Raw genomic sequence first — 9932 nt, 5'->3', positions numbered from 1 at the left:
ATGGAAAACAGCCAAGACATGGTCAATACACACTCTAACATGATGCTCCCTCAAGAGGCCAAAAAGGGTCCCTTTCAAGGACAACAAGGAGAGGGGGTGGCCCTCCCCTTTTGGAGACTTCAAGGCACCATCTCCGCCACTGAAATCCCTCAAGATTTCAGTGGTGAAGAGGCCCAAACACCAAAGTCTCGAAACTCACTCAAAATGGCTCAAAATGGGGCCTTTCAAGGCCTAAGAGGGGTCAAACACCCTCAAAAAACAAAACACCCTAAATGAACTATTTAGGGGGCCTAAAAACAGAACTTTTTTATGTTATACACTAAGCACAAAAATAGTTCAAAGATGGGTAAAAATATAATGCAAAAATGGGGAATAAAGAGACTAGTTTCTGACCCTTGAAGACCCCTTCAACAATGGTGCTCCAACAGCCCTCCTTGGCTTGAATCCAGCTCCAAAACACCAAAACTAGCCCCTTAGAACCTCAGTAGCCAAAGGAAGGTGAAACACTAGGTGTTTGTGTGCAATAGTAAGAACAAGTGCACCTAGAACACTCAAGAGAGGGAAAGAGAGATAGAATATGTATCAAACCCTAACCCTAAAACCAGAGCTTTCCTCTGTGTTTTCTATCTCTAAAATGTCCAAAGTGTCTAACCCTAAGCAAGGGAGAGAAGGGCTCCTCTTATAGAGCTTCTTGTCTTGTAAAGCTTACAAGACAAGCTTCTAAAGAGGGAGATCCCTCCATACACGTGTATGGAGGGGAGCCAAATGCAAGACAGCTGTGATAAAATATCTGCAAAAGCAGATGCACAGTAGTCGGCCGGCCAAAGATGCCATTTTGGCAAAATGGAGTGCCGACCGGCAATAAATAGTGTCGACCGGCAATATACATTGCCGGTGGCAGCAAAAACCAACCGGTGGCCTCTGGCCATGGCCGGTGGTGTGTGGGGATGCCTCACAAGGCATTCCCTGCCCCTCCAAGGCAAAATGCAAGTGTTTGGCGCAAAACCAGACACTAAACGGTCGAATTCGGAGATCCTGAGGCAAGGCACGTAGCCGAGACCTCCGGGAACTCCAAACGAACACAAACATGGATGATCACCGAGTGTTCAAACGGTGACGTCTAAGTCTTGAGGACGGTCAAAAATGGGGTGTCTACATTTGGAGACAACTGTAACTTGTAATTTTAAAAGACATAATTTATTAGATGCTTAACAATTCTAGTGCTTTATATATATATATATATACATATAAATTGATCGGAGAAGTAATTAAATATTATTTTCACTTCACAATGTTGCAATGATCCGGATCGTTACACCTAATCACTATAGTCAACATCCCACAGAAAGAAAATATAGAATATATTGCTCAGTCTTACATCATTTCTATCAAAATACTTACTGAGAGCCACAAACAACATAACCAGTCCCAAAAAGGTTACATGCCTTGTTGTGGCTAGATAGCTTCCAGATGGTGAAAAGTAAGCAGAATGCACAATCCTTTGATGGTTAACTATCTACAAACATTTTGGCTTATCTGCATCAATATTTCTCAAATCCCAAATGCAAGCAGTCCCATCTGTGGAGCTCGTTGCCATGATGTCAGTGTTATCTGAATTGAAATCTATAGTGTTGATTCTATCTTCATGCAAAATCCACGAAGCTGAAGATTTTCCTGTCCTCTCATCCAAAATATTGAGAACTCCATGACCCTCACTAAAAGACAAGGACTTTGCATCATTTGTTCGTTGAGAAATGGAAAATATAGCATGATTGCTGGAGTAAACCAGATCAAATATTTCTTTCTCGACATCCATCAATCGGATAAATCCATCATAGCAGCTAGTATATACCTACATACACATTGATATACAAACAGAGGAATGCACAAGCCAAGTTCAGTCATGTCACTACCAACAAGTGAGATACAAGAACTGGTTGTTGTAAAACAAATGCAAAATGAAGCAATTAAAGGGGATAATTGCACATGCACATACTATATTTACTTCTTCTCATAGGGTCCTATACCCTAAATTTGATCATTTGATTGGGGATCAGCCACCAACAATCCTTTCAATTGGGGATTAGTCACCTAAAGTCTTAATATTATTAAATCTCCTCCCCTAAACCATTGCAATAAGCATCCTTATTTAAGAAAAATGACATAGACTTCCTAATATAATTAGACTTTCTAAATTGATTAGATAGTAATTGAAAAGAAGCAGACTTCCTAATATAATTGGTTTCCTAGCATTTGACCACCCTAGAATCACAGCTTGTCCTCAAGCTGGAAAATCGGGATAATGAGCACAAAAAGTAGCATGATCTTCCCAAGTAGCTTCATTAACAGAATAACCCTTTTACTGAATGAGCAAACGTGTGACAGCTTGATTGTTCTGCTTGAAGATGTCGCGATCTAAAATTTTCTCAGGCCCCATTCAAAAACATTAGTAAGAGAAGGTAAGTAGGGGTTGGAAGTAACATTTGCCTCCAACTTTAACTTCAAGGCAGAGACATGAAAAACGGGGATATATGCGACACCTTTCAGGAAGGTCCAACTTGTAAGTGACAGAACCAACTTGCGCAATAATGTGAAAAGGTCCATAAAAGTGGGGAGGAAGCTTGCAATAATGTTGCGAAGCAACTGTAGACTGGCGATAAGGTTGCAACCGCAAAAAAACCCAATCTTTCACAGCAAAACGGCGTTTAGTTTGATTGGCATCAGCATAGAATTTCATGTGAGCTTGAACAAATTGCAGATGATCCTTTAAAAGTTACAAAGTATTATCGCGATCCCATAAAGCAAGGTCAACTGTATGAACAATAGTTGTATTAGGAAGATAAGTCGAAACTAAAGGTGGAGGGTAGCTGTAGACAGCCTCAACTGGAGTCATTTGAATAGCAGAATGATAAGTGGTATTGTACCACCATTCAGCCCAAGGCAACCAGGGAGACCAATTGTGAGGTTTCTAACCCGCAAAACATTGAAGATAACACTCTAAAGTGTGGTTAGTAACCTCGATTTGACCATCAGATTGAGGGTGATAAGCCGAACTCCGACATAATTGCGTACCTTGCATAGTGAAGAAGGCTTCCCAAAAATTACTAAGAAAGATGGGGTCTCTATCACTAACAATCGTACGAGGCATGCCATGCAAGTGAACAATATCTCTTACAAAAATATCAACAACAGTAGTGGTAGAATAAGGATGAGAAAGAGCACTAAAGTGAGCATATTTGGAGAGGCGATCCACAACCACTAAACTTGTAGTTTTCTAATGCGAGGATGACAATCCCTCAATAAAGTCCATCAATAAATCAATCTACACATCATCAGGGATTGGCAAGGGGCTAAGAAGTCTAGGGGGCGAAATAGCTTATGTCTTGTTGTGTTAACAGACATCACATTGAGCAATAAAAGTTTTTGTTGCTCCTTGCATACCATGCCAATAAAAATTATGACGTAGACGTTTGTATGTGCATAAAAACCCAGAATGACCACACAAGCAATAGCAAGCATCTCTTTATCACAAATTGAGAGATTCAAATTTTTACTAGAAAGAGTCTTACTAAAATATGCAACAGGATGACCTCCTTGCACGAGAATAATGCCTAAACCATTACCTGAAGCATCACACTCAATAGAAAATTCTTTAGAGAAATCAGACAACGCTAACACTGGAGTTGTTGTTAAGGCTAACTTCAAATTAGAAAAGGCAGCAGCAACGGCCTCATTCCAAACAAGAAAATCTGTCTTTAGCAGTTGGGTCAAAGGTGCACTGATTTTGCCATAGTTTTTAACAAATTTGTGGTAATAACCAGTTAAGCCAAGAAACCCACGAAGACCTTTAATGGAGAATGGAACAGGCCACTCGAAAACACTAGCAATTTCGTCATTGTCAACTGACACACCCTGAGCTGAAATAATATGGCCAAGATACCCAATTGAGCATTGAGCAAAAGAGCATTTTGATTCTTTCACAAAAAGGTGATTAGCACGCAAAATACCAAAAATGATAGATAAATGGTGAATATGATCTAAGATGGAAGCACTGTACACCAAAATATCATCGAAGAAAACAAGCACAAACTTATGTAAATAAGAACAAAAGAGATCGTTCATTAAACTTTGGAACGTAGCAAGAGCATTAGAAAGGCTAAATGGCATGACCAAAAATTCATAATGGCCATCATGTGTGCGAAACGCTATCTTGGGAATATCTGGTTCTTGCACCCAAATTTGAAGATATTCAGAACAAAGATCTAACTTAGAAAATATAGTTGCACCATGTAACTCATCAAGTAGCTCTTTTACCACTGGAACAGGGAAGCGATCTTTGATTTTAATTTTATTAAGTGCACGATGATCAACACACATACGCTAGGAACCATCTTTTTTGCGAACCAACAACACTGGAGACGAATATGGACTTGAGCTATGACGAATAAGGCCAGCCTCTCGTAACTCCTGAACTACTTTTTCGATTTTATCTTTTTGGAAGTGAGGATACCGATATGGATGCACATTCACCAGTGAAGACTAAAGTACAAGGGGAATATGATGATCATGAGACCTGACAGGTGGAAGAGTTGTGGGTGTACCAAAAATATCTGAAAATTGAGAAAGAATAGCTACAACGTCAACAGGCACTTTAGAAGGTACAATTGGAGGTAGCATAAAATTAGAATTTAATGTAAAAGGACCCCATGGCGCTCACGTTGTAAAAGACGATGTACCAGGCCATTATCTATAAGCATGACGCTAGGAGAACAATCACCAACCAAAGTGAACTCTTGATCAGCGACTTGAAATTTCATGGTTAAATTGCGAAAATCCCAAACAGTTAGGCCTAATGATCGTAATCATTGTGCTCTCAAAACCACCTCACAGCCACTAATAGCCAAAATAAAAAATTCGGTGGAAACTATGTAGCCTTGTAAATTAAGTTGAACATCAGAACACTTACCTAAGCGATTTAAAAATCCACCATCAGCCACCATGACTCGTAAAGACTTGTCCCTTTGAATAGAATAACCACATTGTTTAGCAATAGAAGGATGGATAAAATTATGTGTGGAACTAGAGCCGAGGAGGACTGTAATAGGTTGATTTTTTAGAGTGCCGCTTGTCACACCCCAAACCCCGGGTATGACCGGCCGTGGCCCACAGGGCCTTAGCCCAAGGCACACGTAAGCCTAAACACGAAACCATAATCAAATTGAATAACTAAACAAAAGTCCAATAATAAATAACCAAACTCAATCCGGTGACATGCCACAATTATAAATGGCAAAACCAACTGTAAACAATACCATCCAAACTTATGGGATATAAACAGCCCACATATCAAAATAATCCTAAATGAACCCTAATAAAAAAAATAAAAATAAATATGCACAACTTGACATAACAATCTAAAACAAAATAAGTGAATGCTCTAGAGGTCCATGCAATTGAGTCCCCGCTACGCCATGAGTCCACTCTAAGTCCTTCTAACACCTGGAAATGATAAACAACTATGTCAGCCGATAGCTTAGTGAGCAGCAACATGGATAGTAAATACAGTTTTGAAAACAGGGTTCAATTCCAAAATAAGTTATATATCACAGAAACTAGATTGGCATACAGTTTTGATAAGGATAATCTGTTTCAAAAAGAAGGTTCCACAGTTCAACAGTTAAAATACTCATGTCTCTCAAGAACATAATAAAGGACATTTTCCACTAAAAATAGATTACAAGATGAACACCAATAATTTTTTTGGGTACCAAGAAATAACAAGTAACATGTCACACAGTTCTCAAGGCTATAAACCCCGTTGGATTCAATACCGAACTAAAAGTCATCCTCAGGGTGGCAACTCGGGCCTTTTCTCTAAGACGATCCGATTAAAGGTCACCTAGCTTAGCCTAAGTCTTTTCCTTACAATCGTTGAGCACTAGAGTCATCACGACCCAACCCGGATCTGTTCCCTAGTGACCAGAGTCACTATACACAGTGGAATAATTTCCCTGAACTAAAATATACAGATGGTCCCAATAATCAATACACATCAGTTTCGATAAACATGGTAGTTCACCATTATAAACATGAGACCAAAACAAATAGTTTACAATATGTCAAGTTCACACATGTTTCAGAAATAATTTGATTCTATTGATAATATAATAATTTATCAAAACAGTTTAGTCCTGAAACAACAATTAAATTTTCCAACAGTTCAGGGTAGGGGAACATTTATAAAAATATGCAGCATGAAACTACTCACCTAGAAACAAAATAATGTAATCCTCGAATAGAGTATAAAAGTCCAACTAGTGCCTGAAAACTACACGTCACTACTAATTTAAAAATACTAAAGAATAGGAACTGAGTAACCTCAAACTAAAACGCACTAACACGGCTCAACCCAACTCACCGTTACTGTTAAATATTACCTAAGTTCATGTTCTTCAAGGTCTAAAATCATCCAAGACATGGGTTCAAATCGAAACTTAATTAAAAATAACTTTAAGAAAAAACAAAATTTTAAACAAGTTTTCCCAATCCATTCGCTAAATTTAAAAATTACAAAACCCACTCCACGCTATTCAAAAAATTCCAAAACCCTCCAGATATCAACTTCTATATCCTAAGTTTCAAACCCAATTGGTTTTACTTCATTTTCTTATCAAAATAATTATCTACAATTAATTATATCTGAACAGGTTATTTTCTGCAGCACTTTAAAGAAATTAATGGTTCTCTTAGTATACATGAGCAATCAACGCAAGGCCAAAAATGTAAGAAACTAGACTCGTAACTGGTTCTAATGACACTAATTGGATAATTTTCGGATCTATACCCAAAGAGAACGATGCTTCCGAACTTACTGTTTTAAATAGGTTTTCTGGACAGATTTGAACGCATCAGTTTATATGGATTTTAACTCCCAAAAATTATGAGAAAATTCAAATATGTAATTAATCTACTGTAAAAATTTCATTTCAAAATTCATTCGTTCGATATGATTGCTTAATTTCTAAAATTTGCTGGCAGATTACTATTCTTAGGAGCAACATTATGAATTCAATTAAAATTTCTAGAATACTATTGCACAACCACATTGGCTCTTCAAAGGCCCACGGCCTGCTAAAAAAAATCAGTCCCCCAACATCATCTTTAGTTAATTCCTAAACTACAATATTGGGTATATGAACTCTCATGAAACACTCCACCGATGTATACATCATCCTTGCAATATAATATTGGTTAGGCATAATAATATATCATCCATCATCTACCCAATTAATTAACCCACTAGATATATTAAGATAATGGAAGGAAGATGAGGAACAAAGGAAGATGGGATTCAAAAGCTTACCTCCTTACTACGAAACCTAAATCCAATTCTCCTACTGTTTCTCCCTCCTCCTCACTGCTGTGGCTGTGGCTGCTAGGAATACTAGGGTTGTTGTTTATATATCTAAACAAAAGGTTTTAAATTATTATCTCTTTATATTATTTTAATTTCTATCTCCAGTAAAATACAAATATTATTAGATCAAAATATGCTTACTAATTTGGCACTTAATTTTATTTATTTATTTTAAAATAATAAATCTTGCCTTTAAATTAAAAACTTTCACCGTAAATTTATTTTAGGTTTTAAAATTAATTAAAAGACCTTTCAAATATTTAATTTGCACTTTAGGATTCACCACCAAAATATTTGAGATTGTAATATTATTATTATTTAATTATTTACTTAATTTTTATATTCGGGTTCTCACACTGCTGATGCGCATAGTTTCAGGTCGCGTTGACCCCATAAGAGCATGTAATGAAATTTCAAAAGTTGGGGGTTCTGGAACACCACCAACTACAGTTTCAAATTCAAAGTCCTCAGCTTTGACTTCCAGTTCACCTTCCAAGAGAGATAATTGTGGCTTTTGGCATCAATGACTAGGCTTATAAATCTCATCCCAATTAGAACAATGACCCTTCTCACATCGTTCCTTCTATTTAGTCCATGACAAACGTTTAACACCAATAGGTAAGGATGGCAATTGGTTAACAGGCTTAGGTACATAAGATATGTTAGAAGGCCGTGAATAAGATGGACGAGAAATAGTCTTGGTCATATTATGTGCAATAGTTGCTATAATTGCATCGTCTTGGCTGGGTGCTAATTTAAAGGTCTCGGTTAGACTCATTGGACGAAGCAAACGAACACCAACCCTTATGTCAGCAAAAAGTCTAGAAAGAAAAATACTAATTTGATGCGACTCAAGCAACCATATTAGCAAGTCGCTCAAACTCCATAATAAATTCACGAACAGTGCCAATTTGAGACAGTTTGGCTAATGAACTACAAGGATCAATGTGTTGTTGAGAATCAAAACGGATGCATATGGCTTGAGAAAATTGCTACCAAGTCAAAACCCCAAGGGACTGTTTAATCCAGCGATACCAAGAAATAACATTGCCTTGAAGGTGCACTATAGCCAAAGGAACCATCTGTGCACCTAAAACACCATTAAGTTTTTGATATTGTTTAGCCTGAAATAACCACCCTTCAGGATCAGTACCGTTAAATTTTGGAAAATCAATTCGGGGAGTTCGACTTTTAAAATTTGGACCAGCAAGCCAATTGTCATCATCACATTGTATAGGTGGATCAAGATTGATGCCAGATTAGGGAAGGCGAGCTTCACATTGCCTATCGTGCAACAACGCATGGATTTTTTGAAGAATGGTATTATTGGTCTGTCTATCACGTATAAACTCTTGCATATTAGTAGACATCACGTCTATCCTAGTAGTAAGAGCAGCAACTTGTTCTTCGAGTTCCTTAACAGTCATGTTGAAGATGATGAATGGAAGAGTAGGAAGAGATGGAAGTTCAAAGATCGAATGACCTGATACTAGATGACAGGGTCCTAGACCCTGAATTTGATCCTTTGATTGGGGATCAGCCACCAACAATCCTTTGAATTGGGAATTAGCCACCGAAACTCTTAATATTGTTAAATCTCCTCCCCCAAACCATTACAATAAGCATCATTATATAAGAAAGTAACATATACTTCCTATTATAATTAGACTTCCTAAGTTGATTAGATAGTAATTGAAAAGAAGTAGACTTCCTAATATAATTGGTTTCCTAACATCTTCATAGGGGAAAAATAAATAAATAAATAAACTTTAAATAAATTGCAAAAGTAATATATTTGAAATGGAAAATGGTTGAATTACAATCCCTGAAACCGGCCTTGGATAAGGGCGGTACAGATAAAGCCAACCTCCATCCTCATTTTCAGCATCAAAATCCCAAAATCCAACATTTCCAAACTTGTTTCCCACGCCAATCAATTTCATATCCGTAGATGGAAAGAACCTCAACACGAGTATTCTCCATGGCACAACCCTAGCTATGTTTTGTTGTTCCAACCCCATTGATTCCAAATCAACACAACCCCGAACCCGAATTGGGTAGCCAAAATTGACATTTTCATTCACACAAGCCATCGAATTACAGGAACCCCTTTCAATTTCCTCCCTAGAGTCATGATCGCAACATAATTGGGGTTTTTTCAAAACACCCATGATTTTTTTAGTCAATTTTTGTTGGTGAGAGGCGTAACCGCAATACGCATCATCAATTCTGAGTCAAAATCGTCCACCCCCACTCTCAATCCCAACACCATTGTTGTTTCTCGTGATCTGTCTCTTTTTTTCATTTACTCTTCTCCGTTAGTGTCTTTGTAGTTGTGAGAAGCTTTGTTTGTTGGTCCTGAGTCGCCCCTCACTTGTTTGACAAAATGCCTCAGTGAAAACGCTGCTACAGAGCTATCATAAGATGATTAAGGAGAGAGAGAGAGAGAGAGAGAGAGAGAGAGAGAGAGAGAGAGAGAGAGTAGCAAGCTATCATTAAAGAAGGGCAAACTAGT

The 9932-nt window shown here is 37.7% G+C and overlaps 1 pseudogene; it reads right to left on the bottom strand.

Moving 5' to 3' along the window:
- Nucleotides 1-1318: 1318 nt before the first annotated feature.
- Nucleotides 1319-9510, bottom strand: LOC145789127 (uncharacterized; annotated as a pseudogene).
- Nucleotides 9511-9932: the final 422 nt, after the last annotated feature.

Source organism: Camellia sinensis, chromosome 4 (genome assembly GCF_055761805.1).
Source record: "Camellia sinensis isolate YWXY chromosome 4, ASM5576180v1, whole genome shotgun sequence".
In the NCBI taxonomy this organism is placed as follows: Eukaryota; Viridiplantae; Streptophyta; class Magnoliopsida; order Ericales; family Theaceae; genus Camellia; species Camellia sinensis.
The sequence above is the reverse complement of the archived record's forward strand: the minus strand, read 5'-3'. Positions and strand labels throughout refer to the sequence as shown.